This window comes from Megalops cyprinoides, chromosome 6, assembly GCF_013368585.1.
Source record: "Megalops cyprinoides isolate fMegCyp1 chromosome 6, fMegCyp1.pri, whole genome shotgun sequence".
NCBI lineage: Eukaryota > Metazoa > Chordata > Actinopteri > Elopiformes > Megalopidae > Megalops > Megalops cyprinoides.
In genome coordinates this window covers 37,564,473-37,584,553 of record NC_050588.1, presented here as the reverse complement: position 1 = coordinate 37,584,553, position 20,081 = coordinate 37,564,473, and the positions used below count along the sequence as shown (strand labels likewise).

General features: G+C 47.7%; 1 protein-coding gene across 1 annotated transcript in view; it reads right to left on the bottom strand.

The window, feature by feature from the left end:
- plxnb1b (plexin b1b) overlaps positions 1–20,081 on the bottom strand; it is an 82,104-nt gene that overhangs the window by 40,845 nt on the left and 21,178 nt on the right. The window contains exon 2 of the mRNA XM_036531811.1: positions 13,025–13,127. The gene's annotated coding sequence lies outside the window, so the exon portion shown is untranslated. The remainder of the gene's footprint in view (positions 1–13,024; positions 13,128–20,081) is intronic.

The following is a 20,081-nucleotide window of genomic DNA, read 5'->3' as shown; positions in this document are numbered from 1 at the left end:
CCGGCAGTCTCACAGTGGGCTCTTGTGGGGCTGCTACACTCTCACACAAGCGGCTTTCTGTGAACCGGCCCGGAGGAACAAGGGAACGGCAGAAAATCAAAATGTTAGTGTGGCAGTCTGGGGTCCTGGGCGATGTGTGTACAAACGCACATATTTACAAAGAAAATCTCTGTAGTGCAGTGGGGTGGGTTTCCATAATGATCCCACAAATTACAAGGGGGGGGTGGGGGGGTGGGGCTGGGAGCGGGATATTCCACTAAACAGTGAGTATGTACACATGTGCCAGGGCAGCTAGGAAGCTCGAAATACACTCTGTGAAACAGAATGGGGCTGAACCCATTGTCTCCTATGGCGCGTGGCCTCTGGGTTCTTGACTCAGGAGACCGAAGAATGCTGAACCTTCTCATTTTAAATCACTTTCTCTGCGAAAGCCATAGCCCGGGTCAGAGAAATGCTCTGGATTCCTGGACCGACCCTGTGAGCTGGATGGCTGGCTGGCTGGCTGGCTGGGATACCATCCTGCACCAGCCTCCTCCCGAATCGCTGTGCTCTTCCACCCTGGGGAGTCCCTGTCAGAGTCACGGATCACCCCCCCCCCCCCGTTCCACAGCCCCATGGTTAGCTCTGCTCCAGGGGACCGTGCTCTGGGCCGTAAACACGGAGACAGGCAGGGCCAGGAGCCACGAGGCGTGGAGCTTTCCCTCCCTCAGGGCTCTGTCCCTCACTGGGCTGGGTACTGTCCTCTCCCTGAACAGACACGCTCTCACTGCCGGGCCAATCCTCTACAGGAAAGGCTTCTGATCGGGAAGCCCTGTGTGTTACAGATGGCAGCTGAAACCTGAGGCTCTCCATATCACACTCCAACACAGATAACAGCTACTCTGGGTCATATTTCATCGAGTAACTTATGATTTATTAGTTTCACACAACACAACACAAGCACAACACCCACTACTCTCAGCTGCCATAAGGTTAAAGTTGATAAATGGTTAAAAACCAAGGAATAATGAGCTGCCCCCCCCACATGGCTCATCAACTTCTCCACCATTATGGACATGTTCATCAGCTTCAGCTGAGACGTACAGAATGTGTGTCACTTTGGTAAAGACAGGCACTGGTATAATTATTCTACCCCTACAAGTGAAAGGACTTCTTGTTTTTACATCTGTCCTTCCCTCTGCCAGTCAACAGGCTCAAACAGACCGTTCTGATTTTGTACCTCGCTTGTTACTTGCTGTTACAGACAGGTTTAAAAGCTGGGCTGCCTGTCCGATTTCTCTAACCCCACGGGAGACACATGTGCACAGCTGTCGATGTGACAAGAGCTTCCCAGGCGAGTCCGGCAAGCCGAAAGGATGACAAAGACGGTGTCATATACGCCTGTCACTTTGCGACCCGTGAGATGACAGCACGTGGAGTCCTGTGACGGAAATGAGTGCAGCTGGTAAAGAGTTACAAGTGACCCGCCACTCACCTGTCATATTTAATACGTGGGGAGCCAGGCAGCCAGGGTCACACTTTCATATCACAGGCCCTAAACTCACAAACGACAAATGCGGTGAAAGACGGGACACACACGCGCGCACACACACGCGCACACACACGCGCACACACACGCGCACACACACGCACACACACACGCACATGCATGCATAATACAGACACAGACGCAAACACATACAGATATACAGACACACATGCATGCATATACACCCGCACACGCGCACGCACACACACAAACACACACACGCATGTAGACACAAAAACACAGACACACACACAGACACACACACACACACACACACACACACACACGCACACACACACGCACACACACACGCACACACACACACACACGCACACACACACGCACACACACACGCACACACACACACACACAAGCATGTACACATGCACAATCACTCACACATGCAATCTCCCAGGGGGATATCCAATAGACTATGCTCAGCGGTTCAATGGAAAGTGCAGGCTGTGGTGTACTGCCGGGTAACAGGATTATTAATCATTCAAGTGGCTGAAAGCAGTGAAGGGGTGGGTTTATGCAGCGAAGACAACAAATCCATAAAAGCAGTCAGATTATATTAAAAAGTTTTACAGCCAAACAGGGCACGTCTGTGTTAAGTACTGCCATCTCCCTTCACTGTCAAAACAACACATTGCAGGGGAGTTTTAACTTGAGAATAATTACATGATTCAGCTAATTGGACTCTGGTCGGCACAAACAGGAGTCTGTGAGCGCAAGCAGAGAGGAGTTCCTTAGCTGGGAGGAAAGCCCTGGCCCCCACATGCCCGCTGAGGACGCCCCTGTGCATGGCACTGTACAAGCTGAAACTGCAGTGTGTGTGTGTGTGTGTGCGCGAGTGTGTGTGTGTGTGTGTGTGTGTGTGTGTGTGTGTGTGTGTGTTCCTGTGTGTGCGTGCGTGTGAGAGCAGCTTTTTGAAGGCGTCCTTGCATGCAGCAGCCCAGGCGAGCACCCATCTCCACCCTAATTAAGGCTGTTAGTTATTTATCTGGGTGTGTGTTCCTGGAGGGCGTGACGAGGCGCCTGGGAACAGCTCCCTCACTGTGAGCTCTGAGTGGGCAAGGGGGGGGGGGGTGTATGTTTGTGGAGGCTGGGGGAGGGGCACGTACCCCACCCTCCTTTTGCCATGAGCATTCAGCCTGTGTTTTCACCGGAGATTGGGAGGTACGTCTCGTCTTGTCCTGCCCTTCACACCACCACCCGTTTCCTCCCCCCATTCTCTTTATCTCTACGTTATCCTCAGTGAGAGTACAGGAATGTTACCCCCCCCCCTCCCCACATAAATACTGTAAAGACTCTGGATGTGTGTGGGCACTACAGAATTCTTCAATCAGGTCATCTAATACAATGCTAGCATTCTGCTTATACACGCTTATATACACACACACACGCACGCACGCACACGCGCACACACACACACGCACGCACGCACGCACACGCGCACACGCGCACACACACACACAGGAGCATGCGTGTGCGCACACACACACACGTGTACAAATACACACAGACAGAGAGCTATACACACTCCAATCTGAGCAAGTACCCATAATGGGTACAGGCAGAACACAGAACAGCCTTGATGTCAGAGCCACACCCTCACCCACAGAGTGGGCGTGGCCCTGGCTGAGTCTTCAGGCAGTTACACCCCACACCTCCACCACAATGATACCATTCATCATGGAGGATAGGGGGACACACAGAATACACAGAAATACACTGCTTACTACACAGGAAAATATTCTCTGCCCATCTCCGCACGCATTTGGGTACGGTTCACCTGACCTTGGATTCCCCGATACTCCAGAGTTTCTCTCATTCATTTTCCACCATGAGTAATGCAGCATGACAGAGGTCATCATTCCCTTTCTATTCATTCTGGCCACCCATTCTGCTAAAGTAAAGGCGTGTCACCGGGAGAAAGATGCCTGTCATCCACACGCGACACACGCACGCTAGACCAGCTCAGCGTTAGGGTTCTAACATCCTCACAGCTTCCTCTCCCCCTCAGCTGTGCTCCACACCTCTTTTTCACCCCCAGGGGAGGGAGAGGCCGTTTGCAGACGGTCCCTACGCTTCACACTGGATGTAATGGTGTGACCTCTGACACAGGCTGTGTGAGGTGCACAGCTGCAAATAACGGGGCTAATGAAATAAATCCCGAGGTGCTGCAACTGCACTCATCTCAGAGGCAAGGGCCATAAATGTTTTATTTACCGCTCCAATGGATTTAGGACCACAACCGAGGGGAAGCCATGAAACAAAGACCTTCAGTCATGTGACCGGGTCAGGAGGCGCCATTGGTCCAGACCGCTAGCACCCAGACCAGGCTGATGCAAGCCAAGCGAGAGGGCCTGGATTTCACCGAAAGAGAGGAGGGTCTGTCCAGGGGCCAGAGGGGAGACGAGGGACATGGGAGAGTTTGCTTCGCCTTCTGCCCCGATTTCGGGAGACGGACAGCTTCATTTAAAAGACAATGGACCCCCCCCCCCCCCCGTGATGCCACACTGCACTCCCTGCCAGAACACAAATGAGAGTGTGGAGGGCGAGGGGTGGGGGGGGGGTGGTAGGGCATTTGGGGTGAGAAAGCTCACAAGGATTTACAGACTAACCCTGAGACTCAAACACACCGTTAGTCTCACCAGCACATATGTGCATGTACACCCGCGCAGATGCACGCACGCACACGCACGCGCACGCACACACACGCGCACACGCGCGCACACACGCGCACACACGCGCACACACGCGCACACACGCGCACACACGCACACACACGCACACACACGCACACACACGCACACACACGCACACACACGCACACACACGCACACAAACCTCTGAGTATTGACTGGTAACATCCTGTGAGAATGGGTCACACACACACACACCCCTTGGTGTGTGATACATATGAGGCCTGGGGGTAGAGTAACTGTTCTTCCTCTCTCCCGTCCCAATTAACCCTGATAGAGAATCAATGTGTTTGATTGAGCAGGAGAGCCCGGATCAGTGAGCGGTGTGGGGGTTTCGTCTGAACTTGGGGGGGGGGGGGGTTAGGACGTTCTCCTGAGAGAGGAACAAAGGCAGCGGACTGTTCGTTTGGTCGGCATGCGAGGGAAAGGGAGATGGAGCGTAAAAGCAGGAGTGACCTTCACAGACGTGGCCAGCAGAGGCAGTGAAGAGAGGAAGAGTGCGCTCAACGGCAACCTCACCGTCTCATGATAAATAACACACAGATTTACAAGGAGGGACAGCAGACAGAGTGGAAGAATACTACAATTCATAATGTATCAAGCAATAGAGCTTACACAACAAATCCTCAGCTACATCACTATTAGGTCCGAGAGCTTTTTATACTCACTCACTCACTCACACACTCACACACACACTCACACACATATATTAGTGTGTGTGTGTGTGTGTGTATATATATATATATAACATTAAATGGCAAAGGTTATATGGAGTCATGTTGCCACAGGGCTAACTTCATACAGTGTTATAAGACTTTAACCAAATCTTACTCTTAATCAGTTCTACTGTCCTTCATGGTTAAAACCTCCTCCTTCCTTTGTGGGGTGCAGTAAACACGTCTATTTTTCCTCTCCTACCTTCTCCTGTACTTTCTCCTCCCCACCATTTGGCAGGAAGCATCTGAGGATCAATACTACACTGCAATCTGCTTGCAAAATTATCCACAAAAACAATAAATAAATAAATCCAAACTGTGAGGCTCACACAAGTCACCTACTTTTCAGAAAATGATTGACATAAATGTGGTCCAGATATGGTGTGCACTGAGCACAAAATGTCCCACCCCAATATATATTAAAAATATATATTAAAAGATTATTTTAGATATAACCTTGCCTGTTCCTTTAGGTTCATCCAAAAATCTATATATAAATAAAAATACACACATAAAAAGAGAAATAATTACATTTGACAGAGTCACTCATGTTCTCAAGAACATGTCTCCTCATTAAGCTGCATTCATTAGCTTCCCTTAATTGCAGGCAGGTTTGCTTTGCCAGGCTCTTTCCTCGGGTCCTTCAGACAAAAAAAACGCACCCTGTATGAAAGACACCATAGAGAGCCAATCAGACGCACAGTCGAAATCGCGGCGGCCGCAATCTCGTCATGCCGAGTCACCTCGGTGTTACAGCCCACCGTTTAGACTCAGGAGCACTGAGTCCCCACGTTTAACTCTAAACGTTTAACTCTGACAGAACCACGCTTCAGTCTGCGCACTCGCGGCTAAAAGAGATGCAGGCAGTATTACTGCGCTCGCTAATCAAAGTGTCCCGAGGAGCTCTTAATTGGAGAATCCTGCCCAAAAATCCCACCAGCCTGGGGAAAAGGGACAGGGGAGAGGTCTCAATTTGTCAGGCAGAATTGACTCCTGACTCCCCCGGGGCGGTGGTGTTGGTGGGGGGAGGTGGTGTGGAGAGTCCGTCTGAGGCCTGAAGCCTTTTCCCACTGCCCTGCAGCCAGCCAGCGCACCTGGTGACAGCATGAATTATTGATCGAGGCTGTGTGCGCTGGCCGCTCCGCAGGGCTTCGGTAGGCCAGAGTGTGTCCCTCTCTGGGGTGGAGAGAGACGGAGCAACAGCACACACACGCACGCACGCACGCACGCACGCACATTCATACGCACACACACATTCATATACACACACACACACGCACGTACATTCATACACACACACACACGCACACACATACACACACACACACGCACATTCATGCACACGCACACACATACACGCACACACACACACACGCACACATTCATACACACACACGCACACTAGCATGCACACACATTCATACACACACACAACCCCACACATTCATACACACACACGCGCGCACACACATTCATACACACACATGCACACTAGCACGCACACACATTGATACACACACAAACACACACACACACACACACACACACACACACACACACACACACACACTCATACCTATATCCCTCTCTCTTGGTCCCCATCTTGCTCGCTTATTTTTTCCACTCTTTCTCAATGCACAACTCTATTCATTTTTCTGATTTTACCACACTGCCTGTGATTTCTAGTAAGACTGGCCCATTTAACTCCTTCTATTCTGCACTATTGATCCAGCTCTGTGGGCCTCAGTTTCACCACAGATCCACGTCTAACCTATGGGGGGAGGTCTTGTCAAAACAAAGCAGACCTTGTCTGTCAAATCTCTTCCCTTTGCCTCTTGCGTAACGTGGGAGGGACGGCGGGACTTCGTCTGTACGAGCACTGTAAAAGAGGAATGGATACTGTCCTGTTAGTGAGGGCAGGGTGCCAGGAAGGGTGGCACTCCATACCATGCCAGCTCAATGCTGGCCCTGTCCTTATTTTTTCCCATCAAACATAACGCGCACCACACTAGGGGCTCTGGTCCATTGACAGCCCAGCCCTCTGCGTCCTCCAAAAGGGGGTTTCACAGGACCCCAGACGACCTCGCCCCCCCCACCCCCCGCCCCACTGTAAAGGGTGTTTATGTAAATGTGCCAGCGGAGTGCCCGTTTCTCCAAACACCCCTGCAGGAAACTCCGACAATTAAGAGGCGCTTCAAACGGCATCTAACTGCGCCTGATTGCACCGACCGGCAATCTGGCTCACGGTCCTATAAAACAAATAAGCCAAAAATGCAAATAAAGAAACGGCCCATAGTGGGTCTTCAACCAGCCGTGGGTGAATATATGAATAACGAGCCGGGCCATAATCCCGGCCCTGACCCGCTGGAGGGAAAGGCCCAATTAGGGAGGATGCTTCATTGTGTTTCCATTAGCTGAGCACCGCCCCTTTGTTGTCTAGGGCCTTTCACCACAAAAAGCTGTCATAGTTCCTTCTCCATTCGTTAGATTATTCAGTGGTTTTACAGTAACTGCACGGTTCTGTCTGCTCTCTCTCGCATTCTAAAGGGGCCCTAAAAGCCACTTGAAAAGACAAACATAATGAAAGACGGAACACACACAGACACGCACGCACGCACGCACGCACGCACGCACGCACGCACGCACGCACGCACGCACGCACGCACGCACGCACGCACGCACGCAATATAGGTGCCCCTAAAATGGGTGGCAGGGGACAGCCAGAGGAACTTTGACCTTTCATACTTCAAGTACTAGGTGTTTGTGACAAAGCAGACAGTTCTTTCAGTATACACACACACACACACACACACACACACACACACAGATGAGTGCCATACTCATGCTTTTTCTCTCTGAGACTGAAGACTGTGTGTCTGGGGGAGAAAAGCACAGGGATTTTTGAACCTTAACATCAAAGGAACACTCTACATTCTGAAACTTCTCTTCTGTTTGCAACACCGGGCTGCACAACCATCAAAAGACATGGCGTGTTAAAAAAAAAATGAATAAAAAAAGACGTTGGCATTTAGGTGCCATGCAAACGGTCTCTAGCGATTAAAGTCCATGACATTCGCCAGATAGAGGGGAGAGAAATGAAAATGACACAGTGAGGCAGGAGACAGCAGATGACCTCCACAGAAGACACGTACTTTCATTCTCTGGCTTTCAGCACACAATTCCCGGGACTTGCATTAAAACAAGGGGGAAAAGGCAGCAGAAGAAGAAAAAAAGGAAACTGAATTACATGATATGATTACTTCTAGCCCTGGTAGAGCTCACTATTGCTTTTCCCTTTCTCCCCCCTAAGAGAAAGTCACCTTGCTTTGGAAAAAAAAAAATGAAAGACAGTTGGGGAAGCTGATTCAGTGGAGATTACCTCATGCTTTTGTTAACACTTTCAGAAAGACACTGTCAGGCGACACCAGAAAAAAATGCTACCCTCCAGGACACGGCTTTGAGGTTCCACAGCGCAGGAGCCGCCGCTGAACCCTGGAGGCGTTTGCTCTGTGGTCAGCCCTTCCCTTTTGCTCAGACAGGGCTGGTCGCGTTATCTAAAGGACAAGCTGGGACACGGTTCAGCTCCAGAGCTATGCTCGTCAAACAATACGCTGACCCTAAAATCAAACGACGCAGTCATAACATGCCTGCATGAGCAGAGTGTTGCCAAACACAGGCTCTGTGAAAATATTAGCCTTGCGCTAATGCTATTAAGATCAATACTGTGTGCCACATTCCTATAGTTATCTTTATATACAGGAAAAACACATCTTAATATCACCAGCATTTAAGGGTCATATAGTTCTGTTTCTAAGAACTAATCAACACCTTAAGACAGAAGGAGACACCACTTATTCTGGCACAGATGAAGTTTTGTTGCGATATCTAAGATGAGAGGAGTGGTAATTTGGTAAGGCAGCCCCCCCCCCCCCCCCGACTTCCCTCCAAATTACTCACAAGCCAAGAAACTCTTGTTTGCCACCTCAAACTTCAACATTTTCATAATAAACTGTTTTAAAAATAGTTATCAAAAACACACCTGACAATACCACCATCCTACAGGGGATTTGACTTCAATGGTCAAAAATGGAATTAAATATCACTAAAAATAATGTTAGTCCTATTGATTCAGCTATTTTGCTTTTAAAGCAATAGCCAATGTGGTCACTAAAACATACATGACTTAAGCAGGCATTTTCACCATGCCTTTGAGTCTTGCACTCACGCACGAAAATCTCTCCTGCTTTGCTCAGGGTATGTGAAAAGGTTTTCCGGAAAACCACACCAAAGTGTGATGAAGCCCTTGTATTTGTGATGTTCAAGTAATCTAAAGTGGGCAAACAAGTTACAGAGACGTCTGCTTTGCAAAAACAGAGTGGAGCCTAGTGAAAGCTTATAAAGTCTACTGAACTTCTTCAACCCTAGAAATGTATCAGCTTAAAGCATAACCTTTAATGACATGAAAACACAAGCCTTCGCATTCGCCATCTTTAACTGAAATGCAGTTTTAGCTGCGTGCAAACTGATAATGATTTGGAAAAACATGGTTAAAAACATTTTAAAGATTTTAAAAACTGGGTTCACAAAAGTTAATAGCCACAACTGACCTGAAACGAACCATAACAGAGAAGGTAGAAATGCTTTCTACAATAAGCGGGTCTGTAGACCAACAGGAAGGCCTCGGAGCATGACACACAGCCCCAGCATACACACCCAGTTCAGCGCACTTTCTCCTGCCACCTCACAGCCTGGATTGTCTCTCTGTTCTATAAGAGCAACAGCTGTCTGTGTTACGACTGCCGAACGACCACACAGCAGGGGGGATATACGAGTGACAGCCAAATTCCCCCCAAAAACAGCTGCACCCTTTACCTATCCCTTCCTGTTATTAATAAACCCTGCTCTCATAACGACGTCCGACACGCTCACATACTCCCTTATCTGCCCCCTCCGGTTCCCCAATCCAGAGCAATCGAGAGGAGCGTTTTCTTTGGCGGCCAGCGCCTTTACAACAGGCGTGTATGACAGAGCGGTCTGGTATTTTAATAATGTTCCCCTGTCCCTTCTGGCTACGTTTCAGCGGCCCGGCTACGCCATCAGCGTTCAGAGTAATTGACACAGAAGCCATTCCTTTTTAGGCATGTAGTGGCCGTGTCCAGAATGAACATCACAAGAGGTCACATAGCCTCTGGTTGCGCACACAGTGGTGTTAATCCCCGCCCCCAACGTGCACGACACTAGCTGGCCAGCCATTTTATGGTTATTATCTGTTAATCTGACAGAAAGGTTGCTAACTGGATTGACGAGCAGCCATGCTATATAAAGTGATTCCCCGGTGAGGCACTGCTACTGTACCCTTCGGCCAGGTACTCAACCCAAAATTGCCTCAGTAAACATAGATATGCATAAATAGATCACATGTAAACACTGTGACCTGTGTAAGTCACTCTGGATAGGAGCGCCTGCTACATGCCAATAATGTAATGTAATGTAATCTTACATAAGATGAGGGGACAGCGTCAGGCATTCACACACTTGTGTCATCAGATTCTATGTCCATCCTCTGCCCAGAGCTGGCCTACTGAATGTAGCTGTCACTGTTTTTAGTATCACTATTGTTGCACCCCCCCCCCCCCCCCCCCCCGACAATGTTGTTCATTAAACTTGAACGGATACACCTCTGTTCTCTTGTGCTGGAAGTTGCTCTGGGTAAGACCGTCTGCTAAACATATGTAATGCAATCTAACTTAATGACATGAGGGGGTCGGATTTCTCAAACGTTTGACAGGCGAGCGGCTCAGCTCCCCCGATCGGCGGCCAGTGAGCTTCCATGTGAGGGGAAGTTCAGGTGCAGCGGGCTGGCGCGCCCCCCCCACGGCCGGAACCGCAGCTTCCTGTCTGCCGCCTCCTTTCATTTCCCTGTAATTTAACGCTCAGCTGCCCGCCTCCTGCCTCCCGTTCCTGAGAGAAGCGCGAGGATATCGCGGCCGGACCGACACGCCGCCGCCTTCCCACTGATACCCCAGCCACTGACCCCTGCGTGGGGCGGGAGGTACACCGCCAAACTTCAGGGAGCTTTCGGCTGGAAAGCGTCAGATCTCCCCTGACCAAAAATGCGTTTTTCAAACACATTTGCCAAACACAATCGCGATGAATGCTGTGTGTTTTAAAGATATACAGTTGCACTGGTTTTTGAACACCATGCAAAAACAAAACAAGCCTATATTATTAGTGTACCACTTTGACTTTCGTGAAAAATGTTTATGCAGTATTTGTGTCAACGCATGTGTATATATATATATATATATATATATATATATATATATATATATATATATATATATATACACACACGCCCTTTGCATATCTAAAGTCAGATTTTTCCCCATAAGATTTACATGTAAGGGCCGTTTTCATTTAAGAGAGAACTGCTGAAACAGAGAGCAGGTATGGTCCTGTCCGGCAGGTTATGGGCAGACAGACGGGATTTCGACACAGGGGGAATCACAGCCCCCACCCCCCCCCCCCCCCGGAACCCTCTCGTATTTCCTCCGAACTCTCCGTCACGGCAGGCACAAAGGCATCAGACAGACGTCGGGTTTGTTCAATATCATAAAGGGCAGACCGGGAGCATTTGATATTCAGGTGTTGTCCCCGGCTGTCTGGTTGCGGATTGATTAGCGTGTGGGGGGTGGAGCAGGTATGAGGTCGCCGGCATGCAGCTGGGTAAACAGGCAAACACAGAGGCAGATGCGCACCAGGCTCCTGAACACCGCGGGAGTGATTGGCTGTCAGGGGGTCTGACGCACAGCTAACTCCACTCCCTCCCCCCTACACAGATATACTTGGAAAACTGTCTCAGATGCTAGCTCTGGTCTTGCTGTTTGGTAACACGACTGGAGTCAGTTTAAACGGTGTACTAAAACGGCTTACTAATGTTTGCTGCCAACACAGATGTACTGTGAGTTTGGCCACACCACAGACCTGTATAATAACCTGACTGACTCAGTGTGACCTGCAGCAATAATGAAACCGGCACCAACATGCAGCGCCAACTCTGGGCTCTGCCAAAGGCACACTCACTCTGGACTTGTAGCTGCAAAGCAACAAGCGGACACGTCAATCACAGCGACGCGAAACACAGAAACTGTTATTAGTGAGGCAGTTCGCCTGCACCCACAGCCACACCACCATAACCCTCGCCAGTTCGCTCTTGTGCTGTCATCTGTGGATGACTTCATGATGGCGTAACACTGAGATGAGGTTGGTTAATTGGGGGGGGGTTACCGCGGGGGTTTTGGGGAGAAACAGGAGAGGAGGCCTAAATAAACACATTCTCACAGACCAAAAGCATTCAGCCACGGTAGCTTTCACCTCCTCCTCACCTCCCCTCGGGCCTCTGGGAAAAAATAGCTGGTGAAGATGGATAAATATATTCCTAGATCCGATTTCACAATGTAATCAAAACACCAGCTTTGTATGCGAGCGCAAGGACAAGACTGGCAACATGGCAACTGGACAGAGGATTCGAGCAGGGATAAAGCGTCTGTTTATGTAACCAAGTTCAAGGAAAAAAATAAGCCTTGAATAAGTCAGGAGAGGGAAGGCAAAAAGGGGGGAGGGCTAACCAAACTCTCGCATGAAAACATACAGATAAAAGCTTCTGTAGAGAGCGCTTTCCTTCAAAAACATTTCAAAGCCCCCGGGGGTTTTGACTCATGCACATACAGATCTGGACAAACTGTAAATAACCACCTTTTCAAAACTACCCTGCGTGCTGATCAGCAATTAGTAAGCGATACCAACATTAATTAATAACAAATCAAATGAAACATCCAGCTTCAGGCGAGACTTTCTAATTGCTGGTCTTGGAAACACATTGGCACCAAAAAAGTGGACCAAACTGAAACATTTTTTAAAGTTCTGAAAAGTTAGGATGTAGACTGATACTTTTAAAAAGGAGGAATGAAACATTACGTTTTTCTTGAGGGCAAACCGTGTTTTCCCCACAGAATCGGTTAAGAAGAAGAAGAGAAAAAAAAAAGGCAGGACAGAACAGATCTCTTTCTCACCTGTAGAATCCTCTGAGTTAGCACCGCAGCCGTGACATTCCAGAACTTCTACCCAGGGGAGGAGAAGCACTACTGCTGGGACTCCATGAGGATAAATCAAAGCCTGGAGACAAAGACGACAGTCAGATGAGTAAATACAGGTTGTGACTCAGGTGGCAGCATGTACAAACAGACATTTAAACCCTGAACTCTGGGCGGCTTCCCAGCTGGACAGCCACTGAAGAATAACCCCCAATGAAAATTAGCCATTAGTCTTGGATGTCTCGAAGCCAATGGCTGCAACAGATGAAAATAACATTGAAATAAGAATTAAGCTTTGCAAAGATGTAAAGGACCTGAAAAGACCACCCTCTATGAAGAACAGCAAAAATTAAATGAATGATAATAATCATCATCGATCCACAAGGTAACCTTCAGAAACTCACAAGAGCAATAATCACAACAGCTTGTGCCCGAGACTACATCTTCCATAGCTTCATATCGAGAAACAGCCGGTCACACTGCCTTTTCCGGAATTTTAATAGCACAGATTTTAGTATTTTACATCAAACAGCCAAGACCGCTTGCTCACTGCTGCCCCTTGTCCTCCTAACCTGAAGGCAGCAGGTAATGTTGCTCTTCACTCTACAGCCAGGCCGGCATTACAACAGACTGACTTGTCACGTGAGTCAGTCAGTCAGGTGAGGGGAGCGTAACCGTAGCAGCGACCTGGGGTGGGAGCACCTTGGTCAAAAAGAGCTGACAGGAGTCCTACGGCCCCTGGGAAGATGGGGGGGGGGGGGGGGGGGGGGGGGTGCACAAAAGTCATGTCTGAAAAGCACACAAACTGCCTTTCAGTAAGGAATATCAATGCAGTCCACCCTCTGGAACACTGCCAGCTGTCAAAAAAAAAAAAAAACCCTCACGAAAATGTAACGATTTCCAGCCAGCGTAGGAAGATTAGCATCAACTACCAAGTAAACCAGTAAATACTTCCCCCCCTTATCTACAACTTCGAATGAGGGGCATTTCCATTACAGCACAATGCAATTATCTGACTCATTCACTTCGTGGTTATGCTTCAGTTTTTATTTTCAAGTTAAAGTGAAAGAATTGAAAAACTGAACAAGAGGATGAACAATCAGAATGAAAGTATAACAGAAATGTAGCCTGCACTCGGAAGCATTCAGAGGAATCTCAGTCAGCTTACGTAACACAGGAGGAAAAAAAGGTACACAATTATATCTGCCCTCGGGTCACCTACAGTATATTTTTCTTTCACTTTTTGCTCCACTGCTCTATCATCTGAAGTTCAGGGAACTTTACTTCAGGGAAGCTTTACTTCCTCCAGGTGCTGCTGTTCTTGCGCCCAGGATGTGTACAGTCTTGCAGGGCGATTCAGCAAAAGTCCCCTGCAGAGGACTGAAGCGAGGACACAGAAAATCAGGAGAGTGTGTGAAAGAAAGAGAGAGACAGAGAGGGAGAGAGGGATAGTGAGAGAGATAGAGAGAGAGAGAGAGAGAGAGAGAGAGAGAAAGAGAGAGAGAGACAGAGAGAGGGTTAGAGAGAGAGAAAGAGAGAGAGAGAGAGAGAGACAGAGAGAGGGTTAGAGAGAGAGAGAGAGGGTTAGAGAGAGAGAGAGAGAGAAATAGAGAGAGAGATAGAGAGAGAGAGAGAGAAATAGAGAGAGAGACAGAGAGAGAGAGAGAAAGAAAGAGAGAGAGATAAAGAGAGAAAGAAATGGAGAGAGAGAAAGAGAGATAGAGAGATAGAGAGAGAGAGAGATAGAGAGAGAGAAAGAAATGGAGAGAGAGAAAGAGAGATAGAGAGATAGAGAGACAGAGAGATAGAGAGAGAGAAAGAAATAGAGAGAAAGAGAGAGAGAGAGAGGTGTGACGGAGCTCTGCAGACACCCACAGCAAACAGAGTTCTCCCCTACAAAAGGTTGCCTTTTTCTGTAGTCCTGCTACGGCCAGCTGGGAGATGCCTGTCTCACAGGTAGAGACGTGTGCTGCGTTTGAAAGGGACTGTGGGGAAGTCAGTGCCACGCTGACAGAGAAGAGGAGACGGCTTCGAAAACAACACCCGTCTTCATCTCAAACTTCAGGGACCCCAAAGACAGCACAGATCACCTTTCACACATACGAAAACCCATGCAACCACACACACACCTACACGCACACTAAGGTAAAGCAGACGAGTCCAGAGCCGAAACATTCCCACATTCTGAAAGGTGTGGTTTTGTGTTTCGAGCTTTGACTAAATTACACCAAATTGGACGATGGTTTCAAAGTCTTTCTCAAACGCCATCAAGGCATACGTGGCTATCTGTTCTGGTAGGAGGGAACAGGAGAACCAGCCTGCTCTGTGTTAGACTTCGATGGTTCCCAGTGTGGGAGACTGTGTGAGCACACTGCAGGAAATGGCATCATCAAAGCAAGCTCATTATACTAACGGCCCAGATAAGTTTATCACATACAACATCACTATTCAAATGGGGAAAAAAAAAAAAAAAAAAAAAAAAAAACTTTATTCATTACAAGTGCCACTGATTTGTAAACACAGATTACAAGTCAAGAGCACATAGAAGAGAAGGAAAAACTCATCCATGTCTGAACAAATCATTCCAACAGTTTCTTCCTACTGTACAAACACTGTTATGGCCCACACTAAATTGATAAAATACACATTTGTGTGCACTTTAACACTGTCTGTAAAATCCTGTATAAATATACGTGTCAAGCTGACTATCAGACAACACAGCATAGCTCTGCTACTTGATGGAGCTGTGCAAATAAAACCACTCAGAGATGGGCCTAATATTCACGAGGCTCACACTGGCCCCTTCAAGACACTTGAGACCAGTTTATGACAGCATCTACTCCAGATTGACCACTGCAAGACTGTACTGCACTGTGCACCCAGGCAGATTCCACACTATATGGACAGAAAGGCAGTCAAGGGACAGATTTCTTTTTTTGTATGAAACAAGCAACAGCACCAGCCTGTAAGGCTCTCATTTCAGCCGGCCTTTGCTGTGCAGTTCCCAGAAACAGCATTTCGGTTTAAATCTGCTAAGTCATTGTTCACTATCAAAGAGATAAAGGGGGCCAGGTAGGGGAGAGCATGCACCCCTCCTCATATTTTATTTGTGCGTGTGCATATGTATGTGTGTGTGTGTGTGTGTATATGGGTGTGTGTGTGTGTGTGTGTGTGTGTATATGGGTGTGTGTGTGTGTGTGTGTGTGTATATGGGTGTGTGTGTGTGTGTGTGTGTGTGTGTGTGTGTGTGTGTGTGTGTGTGTCTGTGTCTGTGTATGGGTGTGTGTGTGTGTGTGTGTGTGTGTGTGTGTGCGTGTGTGTGTATGGGTGTGTATATGGGTGGGTGTGTGTGTGTGTCTATGGGTGTGTGTGTCTATGTAGGGGTGTGTGTGTGTGTGCACGTGTCTGATAGGGTGATGTTCTAAAGCAGCAGGCCTTTAGGGTAGGGGGAGGAAGTCACCCAGCACACCCCTACAGCTGCAGTGTTTACAACCAAGACTACTACAGTGGGTGTACACAAGGTGCTTAAATTCACAAGTGCCGAGAGAACCGGATAAAGATTTCATTTTAATTACACCCCCCTCCAAATTATACCTCCACGAAAACTGACATACGTAGTATTACAGTTTGATTATCACAATATTGTTTGTATTTTTAAAAAGTTTAAACACCACTAAAGGGACACTTGCTCGTCTTCTCTCTACACTAAGCTGTTCCCTAAATGCAAAAGAGATTATTCACAGCAATGACTCCACTCAATATTGATTCCGGTGTCTGGACCTAAAGTTTTAAGTTTAAAAGCATACAGTAACTCAGCAAGGCATGACTAAGCTACGTAAAAAATTGACGGCAGTCGCATCGTAAAGCGTTTTAACAGGACAGGTTTTTCTACTCTGTTGACCCCAAGCAGCTCATCCATTTCATTGGGAGTAAAGCGAGACGGCTTGATTTTATTGGTTTTCCCGGTCCATTTTACACACCTATAGCCCGCGTGCTGATTATTCCTGATCCCGCTTGCTCCCTGACCATCGTTTCCCCTCCATTAACTTCCAGGCTGTTCTTGTCTAATGTTTAACAAACAGCTCTGTTGGGAACACGGTCTTTATTTTCCAGTCCAGACGCCTTAATGTTTGAAGAGAAAGGACAGCACGGCGTGTCCAGATTCAGGCACTTTAATGCTGCCTAACAGAGCGACACCAGCACAGATTTCGAGACTGACCATTTTTAGAAAACTTTAATTTCGGTGCCACTCATTCCTGAGTGAGCTACCACCATGCTAGTCCATGTACTGTTGTTTATCAGCTGGATGGAGCAGGAGGCGGGTACAACAGAAACCAGGACAAGCAACGGATCCAGTTTACAGACCTCGACTCCACTGCCACCCCTCCAAAACGCATTAAGTAATGAAATGGTTCCAAAACATTACATGAAACAGTCATTTAGCACATGATCTTATCCACAGCGACTCACACAGGTTACAGTTTTTACATGTTATCCATTCATACAGCTGGACAGCATAATTTGCTGAGGCAATCATGGCTTAAGTACCTTGCCCGAGGGTACAGCAGCAGTGCCTGAGCGGGGAATCAAACCAGCAACCCCTTGGTTAGGAGTCCTGCTCCTTGCCGATTTGCTACACTGCCGCCCAAAAGCATATGACGCAGTCGGAATTCACTGGGCCGTGACGCTGTTGACGTCTAGTGTATGATACGGGACTGCCAAATAATGAGCAGCTTTCAGCACCGCGACACCCACACAAAAACACACAACACAGAGCTGATGCTAACAGGCCAGCAGGGCAGGGGTGTTGACTGGGGCTCTGCACGCCCTCGGTGCGTTTATGTGTGTGTGTGTGTGTGTGTGTGTGTGTGTGTGCGGGGGGGGGGGGGGGTCTTCGCACCTTTTGGAGGCCACTGATAACTGCTCTCTTGGAGGGCCGACCCAACAAGTGTCAGTGGATCAAAGTGTAATGGGCAGCAGGAGTGACACCCCGCACGCTGCCGAAGAACCGCACACAGACGCAGCGCGCGGGGGGGGGGGGGGGGGGGGTGTCTCAGCACCCCAATGACAGGAGGAGAAGGAGTCAATCACTTCAGTTTCAAAGCACTGCCATTTTGACACTTTCCCTGCTCTGTAATGGTGTCTATGACAACGGGGAGAGCGAGCTGCTGCACCTCGGCCAGTTTCCCGAAGAAACTCTTTACAGGAGTCGGACAGGCTGACATGGGAGTGGGCAACTATAGTCTCGATTCTCACCTTCACCGTGCAACTGAGTACTTTATCTGCCTTCTCCTTATGAAATTAAATGATACATTATTTAACAATGTGCAAGAGTCAATCTTAATGGTCCTTCCCTTAGCAGAGTTCTTAGTCTTTAGTTCTCCAGTTGCAAGATAGCTGCACTTAAGCCATTAAAATACACTGTAAAACCAGTTATCACAAATACAAGAAAAATAAATATGGACAAAGTGCATAGAATGCCTTCCGCTGTTATAACACATAACAAAGTAACCCCACCCTGTACTAGAAAAAGCTCCACATGCTTATCATTGGTATTCATGGAGCTATATCTTCTGAGATGAAACAGAGCCAGGTTTCCTTGTGTATGGATTGTGTGTGCTGAATGTGTGTATGTGGAGATATTCACAGAATACTGAGAACCCTACTGCCTGTGATTCAAAATGTTAAAACCAGGGACCAGCCAGGAAGAGTCCAGTTGTGAAAGGACTGGACTTCAAATGATGAGAAATACAACTACACTATGTGCTGTGCTCTGTTTTTCCAGGGTTCTGTTCGGTTCTGTGCCCCCCCCCCCCCCCCCATTACCTGTGGTAGAAATTGGTGGACCAAAATTAGTTGGCCTAAATGACAAACACACCAAGTTCAGGTCCAAACACTCTGGGACCGCCCCTCTATGACAGTCGCTGAATTCCCATTGGTCTTGGTTTTAATTTGGATTCTCATGACACATCGTTCTGGTGGAATCAAGCCTCACTTCCATTTGGGTCAAACCGTAAAACAAGGCAGGTTAAATCCTGATGTTTTGGGGCACCTGTTTAAGTCAGAGATCAGAATGTATTACGCCACAGATAACCGTGACAGAGAAAACTCCTTTTGCTCTGCCTACGCCACAGACAGTTGCTAGACATAAATCATTGGGGTTGAAGTAAACTTGTACAGATTTTTTTTTTCTCTAGAGGAATTATTACTGACAAAATTCTGCTCACAAATATTTCATTAAAATACATTGACTTATTTTGAAATTCAGACTATTGATTTATTTGTTTAGTGCTGGGGGTGGTGACCTGTAGCCATCCATAGCAGATTACTATCCTATTGGCTGACAGTGTCTATATGACTGTTTTTTCCCCCAATCAAACCAGAGCGCTACGATTCCTACTGCTGGCTGCTGCAATGCTGTTCCTCGTCTCCACGGAGCACGAAAGTGCTGCCATTTTGTGAATTGCCATGGCAGACAGCTGACCATCTTATCTTTAGTGGTGTGAGCAGGCGGCTGAAAAAACAAAACCAAGTACCATAAAAACACCTTCGGAAAGCTAATGAAAACAAGAGACTTTTGTTGGCATTAGAGTCTGAGACATGCCAGTTTAAGGGTTCTGTGCAATGGGGCTGTATCTGACTGTCCCGCAACACTGGCTATCTTTTCCTTGGCCAACATATTGACACAGAACAAACAAATGTGACTAACAGAGTACTCCGCCAGTGTGTGACTCACAAGTAAACCAACCAAAACCGAGATAAGAGTTCTATACAACATCCTTTGCTGTCAGTTCTTCCATGGAAAGGTATTTTCCAATCTAAATGTAAGAAATTAATCACACATCCTCACCATTCTGATGTGAAATGATAAAATCATCATGAAATTATATAAAAGTAACTCAGCCCACTGCATAATCATCTATTTAGCAAGGATAACATATTACATTACATTATATTCACATTACATTTTACATTTTTTTCATCTGGCAGGCACCTTTATCCAAAGAGACTTACAAGTGAGGCAGAGTACAACATT